This window comes from Pseudophryne corroboree, unplaced genomic scaffold (genome assembly GCF_028390025.1).
Source record: "Pseudophryne corroboree isolate aPseCor3 unplaced genomic scaffold, aPseCor3.hap2 scaffold_2758, whole genome shotgun sequence".
Lineage (NCBI taxonomy): Eukaryota > Metazoa > Chordata > Amphibia > Anura > Myobatrachidae > Pseudophryne > Pseudophryne corroboree.
The window spans coordinates 19,162-41,437 of NW_026969420.1; the positions used below are offsets into that span (position 1 = coordinate 19,162).

Sequence of the window (22,276 nt, forward strand, 5' to 3'; positions counted from 1 at the left end):
CAGTATTGTTTTCTTTCAAAAATCCACTTAATTTTCTTTACCCTATTATTAAAATGGTAATTGACAAAAACAAACTACATTGTCACCAGAAGAGCAATACAAAATGTACAAGTGATATATTAAAATCATCTTTCCAGCTTGAATTTCAATGATGCATTGGGGCAACGATTTTGTGAGAAACATCTTCACCCTTAAATAAAGATTTTCTTAATTCCTTACCTGTGTGCTAATTAGATATCACCTTGTTTTCACATTAAACAGACTTCCACATGAGAAAGCAGCAAGGATGCAGTGGCGTTAATGTTTCCTGGTGTCAACCTGTATTATTTCAGTAGATATTGAAATGAGGATGCATCTTGCTGCCTTTCCAATGAAGCAAGTTTAATTTAGTAATAGGTGAAAAACCATCCCTACAAAGATGTTAATCAGATACTTGGCTTTGTGGACACTTTTCAGAGAACAAATTTGTTAGCATAAAAATAAAGCCAGAAAATGAAGAGCTGTTTAATCACTCAATTGTATTTTTCTGCCAGCATTTTTCTTTTTCTCTGCAACCCACTGCTAAATTGTGCTTCCTAGCTGTTTTTTTATAAAATCACTTAATCAAATCTAACTCTGATTACATCAGAGAAGGCCAGGTACCCTACACTATAAGAGGGGGTTTGCAATTTTGACTTGTCTACTTAAATATCACCAAAATCTGATCACAAGGTCAATTACGTCCCTGGGTGGGATTGAACCACCAACCTTTTGATTAATAGCTGAACACACTAACCGATTGCGCCACAGAGACACTTTGCAAAAAGAATATACTGACAAAGACTAATAAGCTTTCATCTAGAACGTTTCCTAGAAAAACTTTAAAAAGTCAATAATCTGGAGAGTTTTTGTAAGATGTTTCTTCCAGCAACCAATGAAGAAACACATTGGTACTTTCGCATGATGAGTGAGTGCTTCAGGATCTCTTGCACTTACATGTGCAGCAGAGTACTGCAATGGAAGCATGCTGGGCCCATAACCCAGAGGTAGGCAGATTGAAACTATCCTTTGCTATATGCATTTTTTTTTTGTTCATTAAAGTAATCCAAAACTGGGATTGATATTTTAGCTTTTATTTTTACTTAAAGTACAATAACTTTTACCATTTTAATTTGTTTTAATAGTATATTGACAGTATTGTTTTCTTTCAAAAATCCACTTAATTTTCTTTACCCTATTATTAAAATGGTAATTGACAAAAACAAACTACATTGTCACCAGAAGAGCAATACAAAATGTACAAGTGATATATTAAAATCATCTTTCCAGCTTGAATTTCAATGATGCATTGGGGCAATGATTTTGTGAGAAACATCTTCACCCTTAAATAAAGATTTTCTTAATTCCTTACCTGTGTGCTAATTAGATATCACCTTGTTTTCACATTAAACAGACTTCCACATGAGAAAGCAGCAAGGATGCAGTGGCGTTAATGTTTCCTGGTGTCAACCTGTATTATTTCAGTAGATATTGAAATGAGGATGCATCTTGCTGCCTTTCCAATGAAGCAAGTTTAATTTAGTAATAGGTGAAAAACCATCCCTACAAATATGTTAATCAGATACTTGGCTTTGTGGACACTTTTCAGAGAACAAATTAGTTAGCATAAAAATAAAGCCAGAAAATGAAGAGCTGTTTAATCACTCAATTGGATTTTTCTGCCAGCATATTTCTTTTTCTCTGCAACCCACTGCTAAATTGTGCTTCCTAGCTGTTTTTATAAAATCACTGAATCAAATCTAACTCTGATTACATCAGAGAAGGCCAGGTACCCTACACCATAACAGGGGGTTTGAAATTTTGACTTGTCTGCTTAAAGATCACCAAAATCTGATAACAAGGTCAATTATGTCCCTGGGTGGGATTGAACCACCAACCTTTTGGTTAATAGCCTTACACAATAACTGATTGCGCCACAGCGACACTTTGCAAAAGTACTTACTGACAAAGGCTAATAAGCATTCATCTAGAACGATTCCTAGAAACATTTTAAAAAGTCAATAATGTGGAGAGTTTTTGTAAGATGTTTCTTCCATCAACCAATGAAGAAACACATTGGTACTTTCCCATGATGAGTGAGTGCTTCAGGATCTCTTGCACTTACATGTGCAGCAGAGTACTGTTATGAAAGCATGCTGGGTCCATAACCCAGAGGTAGGCAGATTGAAACTATCCTCTGCTATATGCATTTTTTTTTGTTAATTAAAGTAATCCAAAACTGGGATTGATATTTTTGCTCTTTTATTTTTACTTAAAGTACAATAACTTTTACCATTTTAATTTGTTTTAATAGTATATTGACAGTATTGTTTTCTTTCAAAAATCCAATTACTTTTCTTTACCCGATTATTAAAATGGTAATTGACAAAAACAAACTACATTGTCACCAGAAGAGCAATACAAAATGTACAAGTGATATATTAAAATCATCTTTCCAGCTTGAATTTCAATGATGCATTGGGGCAACGATTTTGTGAGAAACATCTTCACCCTTAAATAAAGATTTTCTTAATTCCTTACCTGTGTGCTAATTAGATATCACTTTGTTTTCACATTAAACAGACTTCCACATGAGAAAACAGCAAAGATGCAGTGGCGTTAATGTTTCCTGGTGTCAACCTGTATTATTTCCGTAGATATTGAAATGAGGATGCATCTTGCTGCCTTTCCAATGAAGCAAGTTTAATTTAGTAATAGGTGAAAAACCATCCCTACAAAGATGTTAATCAGATACTTGGCTTTGTGGACACTTTTCAGAGAACAAATTTGTTATCATAAAAATAAAGCCAGAAAATGAAGAGCTGTTTAATCACTCAATTGGATTTTTCTGCCAGCATTTTTCTTTTTCTCTGCAACCCACTGCTAAATTGTGCTTCCTAGCTGTTTTTTTTATAAAATCACTTAATCAAATCTAACTCTGATTACATCAGAGAAGGCCAGGTACCCTACACCATAAGAGGGGTTTTGCAATTTTGACTTGTCTACTTAAATATTACCAAAATCTGATCACAAGGTCAATTACGTCCCTGGGTGGGATTGAACCACCAACCTTCTGATTAATAGCTGAACACACTAACCGATTGCGCCACAGAGACACTTTGCAAAAAGTACATACTGACAAAGACTAATAAGCATTCATCTAGAACGTTTCCTAGAAAAACTTTAAAAAGTCAATAATCTGGAGAGTTTTTGTAAGATGTTTCTTCCAGCAACCAATGAAGAAACACATTGGTACTTTCGCATGATGAGTGAGTGCTTCAGGATCTCTTGCACTTACATGTGCAGCAGAGTACTGCACTGGAAGCATGCTGGGCCCATAACCCAGAGGTAGGCAGATTGAAACTATCCTTTGCTATATGCATTTTTTTTTTGTTCATTAAAGTAATCCAAAACTGGGATTGATATTTTAGCTTTTATTTTTACTTAAAGTACAATAACTTTTACCATTTTAATTTGTTTTAATAGTATATTGACAGTATTGTTTTCTTTCAAAAATCCAATTAATTTTCTTTACCCGATTTTTAAAATGGTAATTGACAAAAACAAACTACATTGTCACCAGAAGAGCAATACAAAATGTACAAGTGATATATTAAAATCATCTTTCCAGCTTGAATTTCAATGATGCATTGGGGCAACGATTTTGTGAGAAACATCTTCACCCTTAAATAAAGATTTTCTTAATTCCTTACCTGTGTGCTAATTAGATATCACCTTGTTTTCACATTAAACAGACTTCCACATGAGAAAACAGCAAAGATGCAGTGGCGTTAATGTTTCCTGGTGTCAACCTGTATTATTTCCGTAGATATTGAAATGAGGATGCATCTTGCTGCCTTTCCAATGAAGCAAGTTTAATTTAGTAATAGGTGAAAAACCATCCCTACAAAAATGTTAATCAGATACTTGGCTTTGTGGACACTTTTCAGAGAACAAATTTGTTATCATAAAAATAAAGCCAGAAAATGAAGAGCTGTTTAATCACTCAATTGGATTTTTCTGCCAGCATTTTTCTTTTTCTCTGCAACCCACTGCTAAATTGTGCTTCCTAGCTGTTTTTTTTATAAAATCACTTAATCAAATCTAACTCTGATTACATCAGAGAAGGCCAGGTACCCTACACCATAAGAGGGGGTTTGCAATTTTGACTTGTCTACTTAAATATCACCAAAATCTGATCACAAGGTCAATTATGTCCCTGGGTGGGATTGAACCACCAACTTTTTGATTAATAGCTGAACACACTAACCAATTGCGCCACAGAGACACTTTGCAAAAAGTACATACTGACAAAGACTAATAAGCATTCATCTAGAACGTTTCCTAAAAAAACTTTAAAAAGTCAATAATCTGGAGAGTTTTTGTAAGATGTTTCTTCCAGCAACCAACGAAGAAACACATTGGTACTTTCGCATGATGAGTGAGTGCTTCAGGATCTCTTGCACTTACATGTGCAGCAGAGTACTGCAATGGAAGCATGCTGGGCCCATAACCCAGAGGTAGGCAGATTGAAACTATCCTTTGCTATATGCATTTTTTTTTGTTCATAAAAGTAATCCAAAACTGGGATTGATATTTTAGCTTTTATTTTTACTTAAAGTACAATAACTTTTACCATTTTAATTTGTTTTAATAGTATATTGACAGTATTGTTTTCTTTAAAAAATCCAATTAATTTTCTTTACCCGATTATTAAAATGGTAATTGACAAAAACAAACTACATTGTCACCAGAAGAGCAATACAAAATGTACAAGTGATACATTAAAATCATCTTTCCAGCTTGAATTTCAATGATGCATTGGGGCAACGATTATGTGAGAAACATCTTCACCCTTAAATAAAGATTTTCTTAATTCCTTACCTGTGTGCTAATTAGATATCACCTTGTTTTCACATTAAACAGACTTCCACATGAGAAAGCAGCAAGGATGCAGTGGCGTTAATGTTTCCTGGTGTCAACCTGTACTATTTCAGTAGATATTGAAATGAGGATGCATCTTGCTGCCTTTCCAATGAAGCAAGTTTAATTTAGTAATAGATGAAAAACCATCCCTACAAATATGTTAATCAGATACTTGGCTTTGTGGACACTTTTCAGAGAACAAATTAGTTAGCATAAAAATAAAGCCAGAAAATGAAGAGCTGTTTAATCACTCAATTGGATTTTTCTGCCAGCATATTTCTTTTTCTCTGCAACCCACTGCTAAATTGTGCTTCCTAGCTGTTTTTATAAAATCACTGAATCAAATCTAACTACATCAGAGAAGGCCAGGTACCCTACACCATAACAGGGGGTTTGAAATTTTGACTTGTCTACTTAAAGATCACCAAAATCTGATAACAAGGTCAATTAAGTCCCTGGGTGGGATTGAACCACCAACCTTTTGGTTAATAGCCTTACACACTAACTGATTGCGCCACAGTGACACTTTGCAAAAGTACTTACTGACAAAGGCTAATAAGCATTCATCTAGAACGATTCCTAGAAACATTTTAAAAAGTCAATAATGTGGAGAGTTTTTGTAAGATGTTTCTTCCATCAACCAATGAAGAAACACATTGGTACTTTCCCATGATGAGTGAGTGCTTCAGGATCTCTTGCACTTACATGTGCAGCAGAGTACTGTAATGGAAGCATGCTGGGTTCATAACCCAGAGGTAGGCAGATTGAAACTATCCTCTGCTATATGCATTTTTTTTTGTTAATTAAAGTAATCCAAAACTGGGATTGATATTTTTGCTCTTTTATTTTTACTTAAAGTACATTAACTTTTACCATTTTAATTTGTTTTAATAGTATATTGACAGTATTGTTTTCTTTCAAAAATCCAATTAATTTTCTTTACCCGATTATTAAAATGGTAATTGACAAAAGCAAACTACATTGTCACCAGAAGAGCAATACAAAATGTACAAGTGATATATTAAAATCATCTTTCCAGCTTGAATTTCAATGATGCATTGGGGCAACGATTTTGTGAGAAACATCTTCACCCTTAAATAAAGATTTTCTTAATTCCTTACCTGTGTGCTAATTAGATATCACCTTGTTTTCACATTAAACAGACTTCCACATGAGAAAGCAGCAAGGATGCAGTGGCGTTAATGTTTCCTGGTGTCAACCTGTATTATTTCAGTAGATATTGAAATGAGGATGCATCTTGCTGCCTTTCCAATGAAGCAAGTTTAATTTAGTAATAGGTGAAAAACCATCCCTACAAAGATGTTAATTAGATACTTGGCTTTGTGGACACTTTTCAGAGAACAAATTTGTTAGCATAAAAATAAAGCCAGAAAATGAAGAGCTGTTTAATCACTCAATTGGATTTTTTTGCCAGCATATTTCTTTTTCTCTGCAACCCACTGCTAAATTGTGCTTCCTAGCTGTTTTTATAAAATCACTGAATCAAATCTAACTCTGATTACATCAGAGAAGGCCAGGTACCCTACACCATAACAGGGGTTTTCGAAATTTTGACTTGTCTACTTAAAGATCAACAAAATCTGATAACAAGGTCAATTACGTCCCTGGGTGGGATTGAACCACCAACCTTTTGGTTAATAGCCGTACACACTAACTGATTGCGCCACAGCGACACTTTGCAAAAGTACTTACTGACAAAGGCTAATAAGCATTCATCTAGAATGTTTCCTAGAAAAACTTTAAAAAGTCAATAATCTGGAGAGTTTTTGTAAGATGTTTCTTCCATCAACCAACGAAGAAACACATTGGTACTTTCCCATGATGAGTGAGTGCTTCAGGATCTCTTGCACTTACATGTGCAGCAGAGTACTGCATTGGAAACATGCTGGGCCCATAACCCAGAGGTAGGCAGAATGAAACTATCCTCTGCTATATGCATTTTTTATTGTTAATTAAAGTAATCCAAAACTGGGATTGATATTTTTGCTCTTTTATTTTTACTTAAAGTACAATAACTTTTACCATTTTAATTTGTTTTAATAGTATATTGACAGTATTGTTTTCTTTCAAAAATCCACTTAATTTTCTTTACCCTATTATTATAATGGTAATTGACAAAAACAAACTACATTGTCACCAGAAGAGCAATACAAAATGTACAAGTGATATATTAAAATCATCTTTCCAGCTTGTATTTCAATGATGCATTGGGGCAACGATTTTGTGAGAAACATCTTCACCCTTAAATAAAGATTTTCTTAATTCCTTACCTGTGTGCTAATTAGATATCACCTTGTTTTCACATTAAACAGACTTCCACATGAGAAAACAGCAAAGATGCAGTGGCGTTAATGTTTCCTGGTGTCAACCTGTATTATTTCCGTAGATATTGAAATGAGGATGCATCTTGCTGCCTTTCCAATGAAGCAAGTTTAATTTAGTAATAGGTTAAAAACCATCCCTACAAAGATGTTAATCAGACACTTGGCTTTGTGGACACTTTTCAGAGAACAAATTAGTTAGCATAAAAATAAAGCCAGAAAATGAAGAGCTGTTTAATCACTCAATTGGATTTTTCTGCCAGCATATTTCTTTTTCTCTGCAACCCACTGCTAAATTGTGCTTCCTAGCTGTTTTTTTATAAAATCACTTAATCAAATCTAACTCTGATTACATCAGAGAAGGCCAGGTACCCTACACCATAAGAGGGGGTTTGAAATTTTGACTTGTCTACTTAAAGATCACCAAAATCTGATAACAAGGTCAATTACATCCCTGGGTGGTATTGAACCACCAACCCTTTGATTAATAACCAAACACACTAACCGATTGCGCCACAGAGACACTTTGCAAACTTACATACTGACAAAGGCTAATAAGCATTCATCTAGAACGTTTCCTAGAAAAACTTTAAAAAGTCAATAATCTGGAGAGTTTTTGTAAGATGTTTCTTCCATCAACCAACGAAGAAACACATTGGTACTTTCCCATGATGAGTGAGTGCTTCAGGATCTCTTGCACTTACATGTTCAGCAGAGTACTGCATTGGAAACATGCTGGGCCCATAACCCAGAGGTAGGCAGATTGAAACTATCCTCTGCTATATGCATTTTTTATTGTTAATTAAAGTAATCCAAAACTGGGATTGATATTTTTGCTCTTTTATTTTTACTTAAAGTACAATAACTTTTACCATTTTAATTTGTTTTAATAGTATATTGACAGTATTGTTTTCTTTCAAAAATCCACTTAATTTTCTTTACCCTATTATTATAATGGTAATTGACAAAAACAAACTACATTGTCACCAGAAGAGCAATACAAAATGTACAAGTGATATATTAAAATCATCTTTCCAGCTTGAATTTCAATGATGCATTGGGGCAACGATTTTGTGAGAAACACCTTCACCCTTAAATAAAGATTTTCTTAATTCCTTACCTGTGTGCTAATTAGATATCACCTTGTTTTCACATTAAACAGACTTCCACATGCGAAAGCAGCAAGGATGCAGTGGCGTTAATGTTTCCTGGTGTCAACCTGTATTATTTCAGTAGACATTGAAATGAGGATGCATCTTGCTGCCTTTCCAATGAAGCAAGTTTAATTTAGTAATAGGTGAAAAACCATCCCTACAAAGATGTTAATCAGAGACTTGGCTTTGTGGACACTTTTCAGAGAACAAATTTGTTAGCATAAAAATAAAGCCAGAAAATGAAGAGCTGTTTAATCACTCAATTGGATTTTTTTGCCAGCATATTTCTTTTTCTCTGCAACTCACTGCTAAATTGTGCTTCCTAGCTGTTTTTATAAAATCACTAAATCAAATCTAACTCTGATTACATCAGAGAAGGCCAGGTACCCTACACCATAACAGGGGGTTTGAAATTTTGACTTGTCTACTTAAAGATCACCAAAATCTGATAACAAGGTCAATTAAGTCCCTGGGTGGGATTGAACCACCAACCTTTTGGTTAATAGCCTCACACACTAACTGATTGCGCCACAGCGACACTTTGCAAAAGTACTTACTGACAAAGACTAATACGCATTCATCTAGAACGATTTCTAGAAACATTTTAAAAAGTCAATAATGTGGAGAGTTTTTGTAAGATGTTTCTTCCATCAACCAATGAAGAAACACATTGGTACTTTCCCATGATGAGTGAGTGCTTCAGGATCTCTTGCACTTACATGTGCAGCAGAGTACTGTAATGGAAGCATGCTGGGTCCATAACCCAGAGGTAGGCAGATTGAAACTATCCTCTGCTATATGCATTTTTTTTGTTAATTAAAGTAATCCAAAACTGGGATTGATATTTTTGCTCTTTTATTTTTACTTAAAGTACAATAACTTTTACCATTTTAATTTGTTTTAATAGTATATTGACAGTATTGTTTTCTTTCAAAAATCCAATTAATTTTCTTTACCCGATTATTAAAATGGTAATTGACAAAAGCAAACTACATTGTCACCAGAAGAGCAATACAAAATGTACAAGTGATATATTAAAATCATCTTTCCAGCTTGAATTTCAATGATGCATTGGGGCAACGATTTTGTGAGAAAAATCTTCACCCTTAAATAAAGATTTTCTTAATTCCTTACCTGTGTGCTAATTAGATATCACCTTGTTTTCACATTAAACAGACTTCCACATGAGAAAGCAGCAAGGATGCAGTGGCGTTAATGTTTCCTGGTGTCAACCTGTATTATTTCAGTAGATATTGAAATGAGGATGCATCTTGCTGCCTTTCCAATGAAGCAAGTTTAATTTAGTAATAGGTGAAAAACCATCAATACAAAGATGTTAATCAGATACTTGGCTTTGTGGACACTTTTCAGAGAACAAATTTGTTAGCATAAAAATAAAGCCAGAAAATGAAGAGCTGTTTAATCACTCAATTGGATTTTTTTGCCAGCATATTTCTTTTTCTCTGCAACCCACTGCTAAATTGTGCTTCCTAGCTGTTTTTATAAAATCACTGAATCAAATCTAACTCTGATTACATCAGAGAAGGCCAGGTACCCTACACCATAACAGGGGTTTTCGAAATTTTGACTTGTCTACTTAAAGATCAACAAAATCTGATAACAAGGTCAATTATGTCCCTGGGTGGGGTTGAACCACCAACCTTTTGGTTAATAGCCATACACACTAACTGATTGAGCCACAGCGACACTTTGCAAAAGTACTTACTGACAAAGGCTAATAAGCATTCATCTAGAACGTTTCCTATAAAAACTTTAAATAGTCAATAATCTGGAGAGTTTTTGTAAGATGTTTCTTCCATCAACCAATGAAGAAACACATTGGTACTTTCCCATGATGAGTGAGTGCTTCAGGATCTCTTGCACTTACATGTGCAGCAGAGTACTGTAATGGAAGCATGCTGGGTCCATAACCCAGAGGTAGGCAGATTGAAACTATCCTCTGCTATATGCATTTTTTTTGTTAATTAAAGTAATCCAAAACTGGGATTGATATTTGTGCTCTTTTATTTTTACTTAAAGTACAATAACTTTTACCATTTTAATTTGTTTTAATAGTATATTGACAGTATTGTTTTCTTTCAAAAATCCAATTAATTTTCTTTACCCGATTATTAAAATGGTAATTGACAAAAACAAACTACATTGTCACCAGAAGAGCAATACAAAATGTACAAGTGATATATTAAAATCATCTTTCCAGCTTGAATTTCAATGATGCATTGGGGCAACGATTTTGTGAGAAACATCTTCACCCTTAAATAAAGATTTTCTTAATTCCTTACCTGTGTGCTAATTAGATATCACCTTGTTTTCACATTAAACAGACTTCCACATGAGAAAACAGCAAAGATGCAGTGGCGTTAATGTTTCCTGGTGTCAACCTGTATTATTTCCGTAGATATTGAAATGAGGATGCATCTTGCTGCCTTTCCAATGAAGCAAGTTTAATTTAGTAATAGGTGAAAAACCATCCCTACAAAGATGTTAATCAGACACTTGGCTTTGTGGACACTTTTCAGAGAACAAATTAGTTAGCATAAAAATAAAGCCAGAAAATGAAGAGCAGTTTAATCACTCAATTGGATTTTTCTGCCAGCATATTTCTTTTTCTCTGCAACCCACTGCTAAATTGTGCTTCCTAGCTGTTTTTTTATAAAATCACTTAATCAAATCTAACTCTGATTACATCAGAGAAGGCCAGGTACCCTACACCATAAGAGGGGGTTTGAAATTTTGACTAGTCTACTTAAAGATCACCAAAATCTGATAACAAGGTCAATTACATCCCTGGGTGGGATTGAACCACCAACCCTTTGATTAATAACCAAACACACTAACCGATTGCGCCACAGAGACACTTTGCAAACTTACATACTGACAAAGGCTAATAAGCATTCATCTAGAACGTTTCCTAGAAAAACTTTAAAAAGTCAATAATCTGGAGAGTTTTTGTAAGATGTTTCTTCCATCAACCAACGAAGAAACACATTGGTACTTTCCCATGATGAGTGAGTGCTTCAGGATCTCTTGCACTTATATGTGCAGCAGAGTACTGCATTGGAAACATGCTGGGCCCATAACCCAGAGGTAGGCAGATTGAAACTATCCTCTGCTATATGCATTTTTTATTGTTAATTAAAGTAATCCAAAACTGGGATTGATATTTTTGCTCTTTTATTTTTACTTTAAAGTACAATAACTTTTACCATTTTAATTTGTTTTAATAGTATATTGACAGTATTGTTTTCTTTCAAAAATCCACTTAATTTTCTTTACCCTATTTTTATAATGGTAATTGACAAAAACAAACTACATTGTCACCAGAAGAGCAATACAAAATGTACAAGTGATATATTAAAATCATCTTTCCAGCTTGAATTTCAATGATGCATTGGGGCAACGATTTTGTGAGAAACATCTTCACCCTTAAATAAAGATTTTCTTAATTCCTTACCTGTGTGCTAATTAGATATCACCTTGTTTTCACATTAAACAGACTTCCACATGCGAAAGCAGCAAGGATGCAGTGGCGTTAATGTTTCCTGGTGTCAACCTGTATTATTTCAGTAGACATTGAAATGAGGATGCATCTTGCTGCCTTTCCAATGAAGCAAGTTTAATTTAGTAATAGGTGAAAAACCATCCCTACAAAGGTGTTAATCAGAGACTTGGCTTTGTGGACACTTTTCAGAGAACAAATTTGTTAGCATAAAAATAAAGCCAGAAAATGAAGAGCTGTTTAATCACTCAATTGGATTTTTTTGCCAGCATATTTCTTTTTCTCTGCAACTCACTGCTAAATTGTGCTTCCTAGCTGTTTTTATAAAATCACTGAATCAAATCTAACTCTGATTACATCAGAGAAGGCCAGGTACCCTACACCATAACAGGGGGTTTGAAATTTTGACTTGTCTACTTAAAGATCACCAAAATCTGATAACAAGGTCAATTACGTCCCTGGGTGGGATTGAACCACCAACCTTTTGGTTAATAACCATACACACAGACTGATTGCGCCACAGCGACACTTTGCAAAAGTACATACTGACAAATGCTAATAAGCATTCATCTAGAACGTTTCCTAGAAACATTTTAAAAAGTCAATAAAGTGGAGAGTTTTTGTAAGATGTTTCTTCCATCAACCAATGAAGAAACACATTGGAACTTTCCCATGATAAGTGAGTGCTTCAGGACCTCTTGCACTTACATGTGCAGCAGAGTACTGTAATGGAAGCATGCTGGGTCCATAACCCAGAGGTAGGCAGATTGAAACTATCCTCTGCTATATGCATTTTTTTTTGTTAATTAAAGTAATCCAAAACTGGGATTGATATTTTTGCTCTTTTATTTTTACTTAAAGTACAATAACTTTTACCATTTTAATTTGTTTTAATAGTATATTGACAGTATTGTTTTCTTTCAAAAATCCAATTAATTTTCTTTACCCGATTATTAAAATGGTAATTGACAAAAACAAACTACATTGTCACCAGAAGAGCAATACAAAATGTACAAGTGATATATTAAAATCATCTTTCCAGCTTGAATTTCAATGATGCATTGGGGCAACGATTTTGTGAGAAACATCTTCACCCTTTAATAAAGATTTTCTTAATTCCTTACCTGTGTGCTAATTAGATATCACCTTGTTTTCACATTAAACAGACTTCCACATGAGAAAGCAGCAAGGATGCAGTGGCGTTAATGTTTCCTGGTGTCAACCTGTATTATTTCAGTAGATATTGAAATGAGGATGCATCTTGCTGCCTTTCCAATGAAGCAAGTTTAATTTAGTAATAGGTGAAAAACCATCCAAGAGCTGTTTAATCACTCAATTGGATTTTTTTGCCAGCATATTTCTTTTTCTCTGCAACCCACTGCTAAATTGTGCTTCCTAGCTGTTTTTATAAAATCACTGAATCAAATCTAACTCTGATTACATCAGAGAAGTCTAAATACCTAACACCATAACAGGGGGTTTGAAATTTTGACTTGTCTACTTAAAGATCACCAAAATCTGATAACAAAGTCAATTACATCCCTGGGTGGGATTGAACCACCAACCTTTTGGTTAATAGCCATACACACTAACTGATTGCGCCACAGCGACACTTTGCAAAATTACATACTGACAAAGGCTAATAAACAATCATCTAGAACGTTTCCTAGAAAAACTTTAAAAAGTCAATAATCTGGAGTGTTTTTGTAAGATGTTTCTGCCATCAACCAATGAAGAAACACATTGGTACTTTCCCATGATGAGTGAGTGCTTCAGGATCTCTTGCACTTACATGTGCAGCAGAGTACTGCAATGGAAGCATGCTGGGCCCATAACCCAGAGGTAGAAAGATTGAAACTATCCTCTGCTATATGCATTTTTTTTGTTAATTAAAGTAATCCAAAACTGGGATTGATATTTTTGCTCTTTTATTTTTACTTAAAGTACAATAACTTTTACCATTTTAATTTGTTTTAATAGTATATTGACAGTATTGTTTTCTTTCAAAAATTCACTTAATTTTATTTTCTGTGTGCTAATTAGATATCACCTTGTTTTCACATTAAATAGACTTCCACATGAGAAAGCAGCAAGGATGCAGTGGCGTTAATGTTTCCTGGTGGTAGTGGGGTACTGTGTTTGTGCTTTCCTCTGGTCAGCTCTGGTAAAAGTCAGATTTATTTGTCTCAGATCTTCCTCTAGCCTTGTTCTTCTTTCGAGAGTTCCCTTGTGCTGCCTCAGTTGGATCTCCTTCACTTGACAGGGGGGTACCCGAGCAGCGACCCTCCCCAGCACTAGCCCAACTCCTACTTACCTGCCAGGTGAGATACTATGATCAGGAAGGTGCTTCTCCCAGGGAAAGGCTCACCCATTGCACTCTGGGTGTGCTGCTCCTGCGATTTCCCCAAATGTGGGAAACTTGACTGCATAATTTGTGTTTCCCCTGGTCGGCTCTCGTATATCAGATCTCTTTGTCTCAGGTCTCTCTCCAGCCTAGTTTGCTGTCTGTTTCCACTTCTCTTTTCTTAAACCGCTCCCTTCTATTCCCTTGTGCACCTTAATTAAATCTAACTCTGATTACGTCAGAGAAGGCCAGGTACCCTACACCATAAGAGGGGGTTTGAAATTTTGACTTGTCTACTTAAAGATCACCAAAATCTGATCACAAGGTCAATTACATCACTGGGTGGGAACCTTTTGGTTAATAGCCCATGTAAGTGCAAGAGATCCTGAAGCACTCACTCATCATGGGAATGTACCAATGTGTTTCTTACAAAAATTCTCCAGATTATTGACTTTTTAAAGTTTTTCTAGGAAACGTTCTAGATGAATGCTTATTAGCCTTCGTCAGTATGTACTTTTGCAAAGTGTCGCTGTGGCGCAATCAGTTAGTGTGTATGGCTATTAACCTAAAGGTTGGTGATTCAATCCCACCCAGGGACGTAATAGACCTTGTTATCAGATTTTGGTGATCTTTAAGTAGACAAGTCAAAATTTCAAACCCCCTCTTATGGTGTAGGGTACCCGGCCTTCTCTGATGTAATCAGAATTAGATTTGATTAAGTGATTTTATAAAAAACAGCTAGGAAGCACAATTTAGCAGTGGGTTGCAGAGAAAAAAAATTATGCTGGCAGAAAAGTCCAATTGAGTGATTAAACAGCTCTTCATTTTCTGATTTTATGTTTATGCTAACAAATTTGCTCTCTGAAAAGTGTCCACAAAGCCAAGTCTCTGATTAACACCTTTGTAGGAATGGTTTTTCACCTATTACTGAATTAAACTTGCTTCATTGGAAAGGCAGCAAGATGCATCCTCATTTCAATGTCTACTGAAATAATACAGGTTGACACCAGGAAACATAAACGTCACTGCATCCTTGCTGCTTCCTCATGGGGAAGTCTGTTTAATGTGAAAACAAGGTGATATCTAATCAGCACACAGGTAAGGAATTAAGAAAATCTTTCTTTATGGGTGAAGATGTTTCTCACAAAATTGTTGCACCAAGGCATCATTGAAATTCAAGCTGGAAAGATGATTTTAATATATCACTTGTACATTTTGTACTGCTCTTCTGGTGACAATGTAGATTGTTTTTGTCAATTACCATTTTAATAATCGGGTAAAGAAAATTAATTGGATTTTTGAAAGAAAACAATACTGTCAATATACTATTAAAACAAATTAAAATGGTAAAAGTTATTGTACTTTAAGTAAAAATAAAAGAGCAAAAATATCAATCCCAGTTTTGGATTACTTTAATTAATAAAAACAATGCATATAGCAGAGGATAGTTTCAATCTGCCTACCTCTGGGTTATGGACCCAGCATGCTTCCATTACAGTACTCTGCTGCACATGTAAGTGCAAGAGATCCTGAAGCACTCACTCATCATAGGAAAGTACCAATGTGTTTCTTCATTGGTTGATGGAAGAAACATCTTACAAAAACTCTCCACATTATTGACTTTTTAAAATGTTTCTAGGAAACGTTCTAGATGAATGCTTATTAGCCTTTGTCAGTATGTACTTTTGAAAAGTGTCGCTGTGGCGCAATCAGTTAGTGTATAAGGCTATTAACCAAAAGGTTGGTGGTTCAATCCCACCCAGGGACGTAATTGACCTTGTTATCAGATTTCGGTGATCTTTAAGTAGACAAGTCAAAATTTCAAACCCCCACTTATGGTGTAGGGTACCTGGCCTTCTCTGATGTAATCAGAGTTAGATTTGATTAAGTGATTTTATAAAAAAAACAGCTAGGAAGCACAATTTAGCAGTGGGTTGCAGAGAAAAAGAAAAATGCTGGCAGAAAAATCCAATTGAGTGATTAAACAGCTCTTCATTTTCTGGCTTTATTTTTATGCTAACAAATTTGTTCTCTGAAAAGTGTCCACAAAGCCAAGTCTCTGATTAACACCTTTGTAGGGATGGTTTTTAACCTATTACTAAATTAAACTTGCTTCATTGGAAAGGCAGCAAGATGCATCCTCATTTCAATGTCTACTGAAATAATACAGGTTGACACCAGGAAACATTAACGCCACTGCATCCTTGCTGCTTTCTCATGTGAAAGTCTGTTTAATGTGAAAACAAGGTGATATCTAATTAGCACACAGGTAGGGAATTAAGAAAATCTTTATTTAAGGGTGAAGATGTTTCTCACAAAATCGTTACCTCAATGCATCATTGAAATTCAAGCTGAAAAGATGATTTTAATATATCACTTGTACATTTTGTATTGCTCTTCTGGTGACAATGTAGTTTGTTTTTGTCAATTACCATTTTAATAATAGGGTAAAGAAAATTAAGTGGATTTTTGAAAGAAAACAATACTGTCAATATACTATTAAAACAAATTAAAACAGTAAAAGTTATTGTACTTTAAGTAAAAATAAAAGAGCCAAAATATCAATCCCAGTTTTGGATTACTTTAATTAACAAAAAAAATGCATATAGCAGAGGACAGTTGCAATCTGCCTACCTCTGGGTTATAGGCCCAGCATGCTTCCATTGTAGTCCTTTGCTGCACATGTAAGTGCAAGAGATCCTGAAGCACTCACTCATCATGGGAAAGTACCAATGTGTTTCTTCATTGGTTGATGGAAGGAACATCTTACAAAAACTCTCCAGATTATTGACTTTTTAAAGTTTTTCTAGGAAACGTTCTAGATGAATGCTTATTAACCTTTGTCAGTATGTACTTTTGCAAAGTGTCTCTGAGGCGCAAACAGTTAGCGTGTTCAGTTGTTAACCAAAAGGTTGGTGGTTCAATCCCACCTAGGGACGTAATTGACCTCGTTATCAGATTTTGGTGATCTTTAAGTAGACAAGTAAAAATTTCAAACCACCTCTTATGGTGTAGGGTACCTGGCCTTCTCTGATGTAATCAGAGTTAGATTTGATTAAGTGATTTTATAAAAAAAACAGCCACGAAGCACAATTTAGCAGTGGGTTGCAGAGAAAAAGAAATATGCTGGCAGAAAAATCCAATTGAGTGATTAAACAGCTCTTCATTTTCTGGCTTTATTTTTATGCTAACAAATTTGTGCTCTGAAAAGTGTCCACAAAGCCAAGTATCTGATTAACACCTTTGTAGGGATGGTTTTTCACCTATTATTAAATTAAACTTGCTTCATTGGAAAGGCAGCAAGTGATGTCATCCAAGCAGTGGGTCAAAGTTGGCTTCAAACCTCGTCTGCTTATGAAAAGAGAAAAGGGGTATGCAGGGCATGGCGGCCTTTTGCGGTGCTTGGATGACCCCTAGTTCGCATTAAATAATGCAGTCGAGTTTCCCACATTTGGGGAAATCACAGGGGTCAGCATACCCAGAATGCAATGAATGAACCGCACCCTGGGAGAACAGTCTTCATGACCATGGTATCTCCTATGCAAAATAAGTATGATTTGGGATAGGGCTGGGGAGGGCCGCTGCTCAGGCACATCTCTGTCAAGTAAAGGAGATTCAACTGAGGCAGCACAAGGGAACTCTCATCTGGGGACAACAACTGCAGGGAGAACACATATTTTCAGATGAACATGGGAGGGCAGAAGGCTGCCTAATACTGAAGCACCCCCAAACAACAAACCAAATGCAACAACTAGTGCAAGCATTCCTGGGGGAAGGCCTGCAGCAGATGGATTTGCATATGGCGATGTCATCCAAGCAGTGGGTCAAAGTTGGCTTCAACCCTCGTCTGCATATGAAAAGAGAAAAGGGGCGTGCAGGGCATGGCGGCCTTTTGCGGCACTTGGATGACCCCTAGTTTGCATTAAACACCTCCACCCTCCGTCGGTGTGGGGCTCATGTTGGCTATGCCCCAGCCCCTGAAGCATTCAAGCTGATTTCTTGCAGCAGCTGGGCACTGTAACAGCTCCAGAGCTGCTCTGTAAGGCAAGTAAAAGGGTGTGGGCCCTGCAGCACTACCTGTAGTTCGCATTGTGCGAGACCCCTAGTTCGCATTAAACACCCCCACCCTCCTTCGGTGTGGGGCTCATGTTGGCCATGCCCCAGCCCCTGAAGCATTCACGCTGATTTCTTGCAGCAGCTGGGCACTGTAACAGCTCAAGAGCTGCTCTATAAGGCAAGTAAAAGGGTGTGGGCCCTGCAGCACTACCTGTAGTTTGCATTGTGCATTGGAAGGCACAAAGTAAGCAGACGGGAGGAGAAGTCAGGATAGTGCACAAGGGTATAGACGGGAGGGGCTCAAGAAAAAAGAAGTGGAAACAGACAGCAAACTAGGCTTCCAATGCACAATGCAAACTACAGGTAGTGCTGCAGGGCCCACACCCTTTTACTTGCCTTACAGAGCAGCTCTGGAGCTGTTTAATCACTCAATTGGATTTTTCTGCCAGCATAATTTTTCTCTTACGTCCTAGAGGATGCTGGGGACTCCGTAAGGACCATGGGGGATAGACGGGCTCCGCAGGAGACATGGGCACTTAAAGAAAGACTTTAGATCTGGGTGTGCACTGGCTCCTCCCTCTATGCCCCTCCTCCAGACCTCAGTTTACTACTGTGCCCAGAGGAGACTGGGTGCTTTTCAGGGAGCTCTCCTGAGTTTCCTGACAGAAAGTATATTTGTTAGATTTTTTTATTTTCAGGGAGCCTGCTGGCAACAGACTCCCTGCATCGAGGGGCGGATTGGAGAGATGCACACCTACTTCTGTGAGTTGATAGGCTCTGCTTCTTAGGCTACTGTACAGCATTAGCTCCAGAGGGATCGGTACGCAGGTCTCACCCTCGCCGTCCGTCCCAGAGCCGCGCCGCCGTCCCCCTCGCAGAGCCGGAAGATAGAAGCCGGGTGAGTATGAGAAGAAAAGAAGACTTCAGAGGCGGCGGAAGACTTCATGATCTTCACTGAGGTAACGCACAGTAGTAAAGCTGTGCTCCATTGCTCCCATACACCTCACACACGGCAGTCAGTGTAAGGGTGAAGGGCTCAGGGGGGACGCCCTGGGCAGCAATATAGACCTCTCTTTGGCAAAATAAATATATATGCAGCTAGGCACTGTATATATATATATAAGAGCCCCCGCCATTTTTTTACTATATTTGAGCGGGACAGAAGCCCGTCGCTGAGGGGGTGGGGCTTCTCCCTCAGCACTCACCAGCACCATTTTCTCCACAGCACCGCTGAGGGGAAGCTCCACGGACTCTCCCCTGCTTATACCACGGTAGAAAGAGGGTCTTAAAGAAGAGGGGGGCACATAATTAGGCGCATATATATATGGAAATACAGCGCTACTGGGTAAACATAAAATTATTGTGTTTTTTTCCTGGGTCATATAGCGCTGGGGTGTGTGCTGGCATACTCTCTCTCTCTGTCTCTCCAAAGGGCCTTGTTGGGGAACTGTCCTCAGATAAGAGGATTCCCTGAGTGTATGGTGTGTCGGTACACGTGTGTCGACATGTCTGAGGTAGAAGGCTCTCCTAGAGAGGAGCAGGAGCAAATTAATGTGGTGTCTCCATCGACAACGCCGACACCTGACTGAATGGATATGTGAAATGTTTTAAGTGCTAATGTAAACTTATTACACAAGAGATTAGACAAAGCTGAAGCTAGGGAACAGTCAGGGAGTCAACCCATGCCTGTCCCTATGTCGCAGGGACCTTCGGGGTCTCAAAAGCGCCCACTATCCCAAATAGTTGACACAGATACCGACACGGATTCTGACTCCAGTGTCGACTACGATGATGCAAAGTTACAGCCAAAATTGGCTAAATGTATTCGATATATGATTATTGCAATAAAAGATGTTTTGCACATCACAGAGTCCCCTGTCCCTGACACGAGGGTACACATCTATAAGGGAAAGAAACCTGAGATAACCTTTCCCCCCTCACATGAGTTGAACGAATTATGTGAAAAAGCTTGGGAATCTCCAGACAAAAAGCTGCAGATTCCCAAAAGGATTCTTATGGCGTATCCTTTCCCGCCAATGGACAGGATACGGTGGGAATCCTCCCCTAGGGTGGATAAAGCATTGACACGCTTATCCAAAAAGGTAGCGCTGCCATCCCAGGATACGGCTACCATCAGGGACCATGCTGACCGCAAGCAGGAGGTTACCCTAAAGTCCATTTACACACATTCTGGTACCTTACTCAGACCGGCAATTGCGTCGGCCGGGGTTGTAGCGCGGTGGCAGCATGGACAGATACCTTATCAGCAGAGATTGAGACCCTAGATAAGGATGCTATGTTATTGACCATAGGGCATATAAAAGATGCTGTCCTATATATAAGAGATGCTCAAAGTGACATTAGTCTACTGGGTTCTAGAATAAACGCTATGTCAATTTCTGCTAGACGAGTCCTATGGACCCGGCAATGGACAGGTGATGCCGACTCAAAAAGGTATATGGAGGTTTTACCTTACAGGGGTGAGGAATTGTTTGGGGAAGGTCTCTCGGACCTAGTCTCCACAGCTACAGCTGGTAAATCAAATTTTTTGCCTTATATTCCCTCACAGCCTAAGAAAGCACCACATTATCAAATGCAGTCCTTTCGATCACAGAGAAACAAGAAAGTACGAGGTGTGTCCTTTCTTGCCAGAGGTAAGGGCAGAGGGAAGAAGCTGCACAACACAGCTAGTTCCCAGGAACAGAAGTCCTCCCCGGCCTCTACAAAATCCACCGCATGACGCTGGGGCTCCGCTAAAGGAGTCCGCCCAGTTGGGGGCACGTCTTCGAGTTTTCAGCCACATCTGGGTTCATTCGCAGGTGGATCCCTAGGCAATAGAAATTGTTTCTCAGGGTTACAAGCTGAAATTCGAAGAGGTGCCTCCTCGCCGGTTTTTCAAATCGGCCCTACCATCTTCTCCCCAGGAAAGGGAGATAGTGTTAAATGCAATTCACAAATTGTATCTTCAACAGGTGGTGGTCAAGGTTCCCCTGCTTCAACAAGGAAATGGAAATTATTCGACCCTGTTTGTAGTCCCAAAACCGGACGGTTTGGTCAGACCCATATTAAATTTAAAATCCCTGAACCTATACTTGAAAAGGTTCAAGTTCAAGATGGAATCGCTAAGAGCGGTCATCGCCAGCCTAGAAGGGGGGGATTTTATGATATCTCTGGACATAAAGGATGCATACCTTCATGTACTCATTTATCCACCTCATCAGGCGTACCTAAGATTTGCGGTACAGTATTGTCATTACCAATTTCAGACGTTGCCGTTTGGTCTCTCCAGAATTTTCTCCGAGAATTTTCACCAAGGTAATGACGGAAATTATGGTGCTCCTGCGAAAGCAAGGTGTCACAATTATCCCGTACTTGAACGATCTCCTCATAAAAGCGAGATCAAGAGAGCAGTTGCTGAACAGCGTATAACTTTCACTGAAGGTGTTACAGCAACACGGCTGGATTCTCAATATCCCGAAGTCGCAGTTGGTTCCTACGACTCGTCTGACTTTGCTTGGGCATTATTCTGGATACGGACCAGAAAAGGGTTTATCTTCCGATAGAAAAGGCCCAGGAACTCATGACTCTGGTCAGGAACCTATTGAAACCAAAACAGGTGTCAGTGCATCACTGCACTCGAGTCCTGGGAATGATGGTGGCATCATACGAGGCCATTCCCTTCGGCAGGTTCCATGCGAGGATCTTGCAATGGGACCTACTGGACAAGTGGTCCGGGTCACATCTACAGATTCATCAGTTGATCACCCTGTCCCCCAGGGCGAGGGTATCTCTCCTGTGGTGGCTGCAGAGTGCTCACCTTCTAGAGGGCCGCAGGTTCGGCATTCAGGACTGGATCCTGGTGACCACGAACGCGAGCCTCCGAGGTTGGGGAGCAGCCACACAGGGAAGAAATTTC

The 22,276-nt window shown here is 38.0% G+C and overlaps 1 non-coding gene and 1 pseudogene across 1 annotated transcript; one reads left to right on the plus strand and one right to left on the minus strand.

Moving 5' to 3' along the window:
- Positions 1-14,266: 14,266 nt before the first annotated feature.
- On the plus strand, positions 14,267-14,427 carry LOC135013747 (U1 spliceosomal RNA). The gene has a single exon (XR_010212382.1). It is a non-coding gene; the product is annotated as a U1 spliceosomal RNA (small nuclear RNA).
- A 3,252-nt stretch (positions 14,428-17,679) lies between these two features.
- On the minus strand, positions 17,680-17,858 carry LOC135013748 (U1 spliceosomal RNA; annotated as a pseudogene).
- Positions 17,859-22,276: the final 4,418 nt, after the last annotated feature.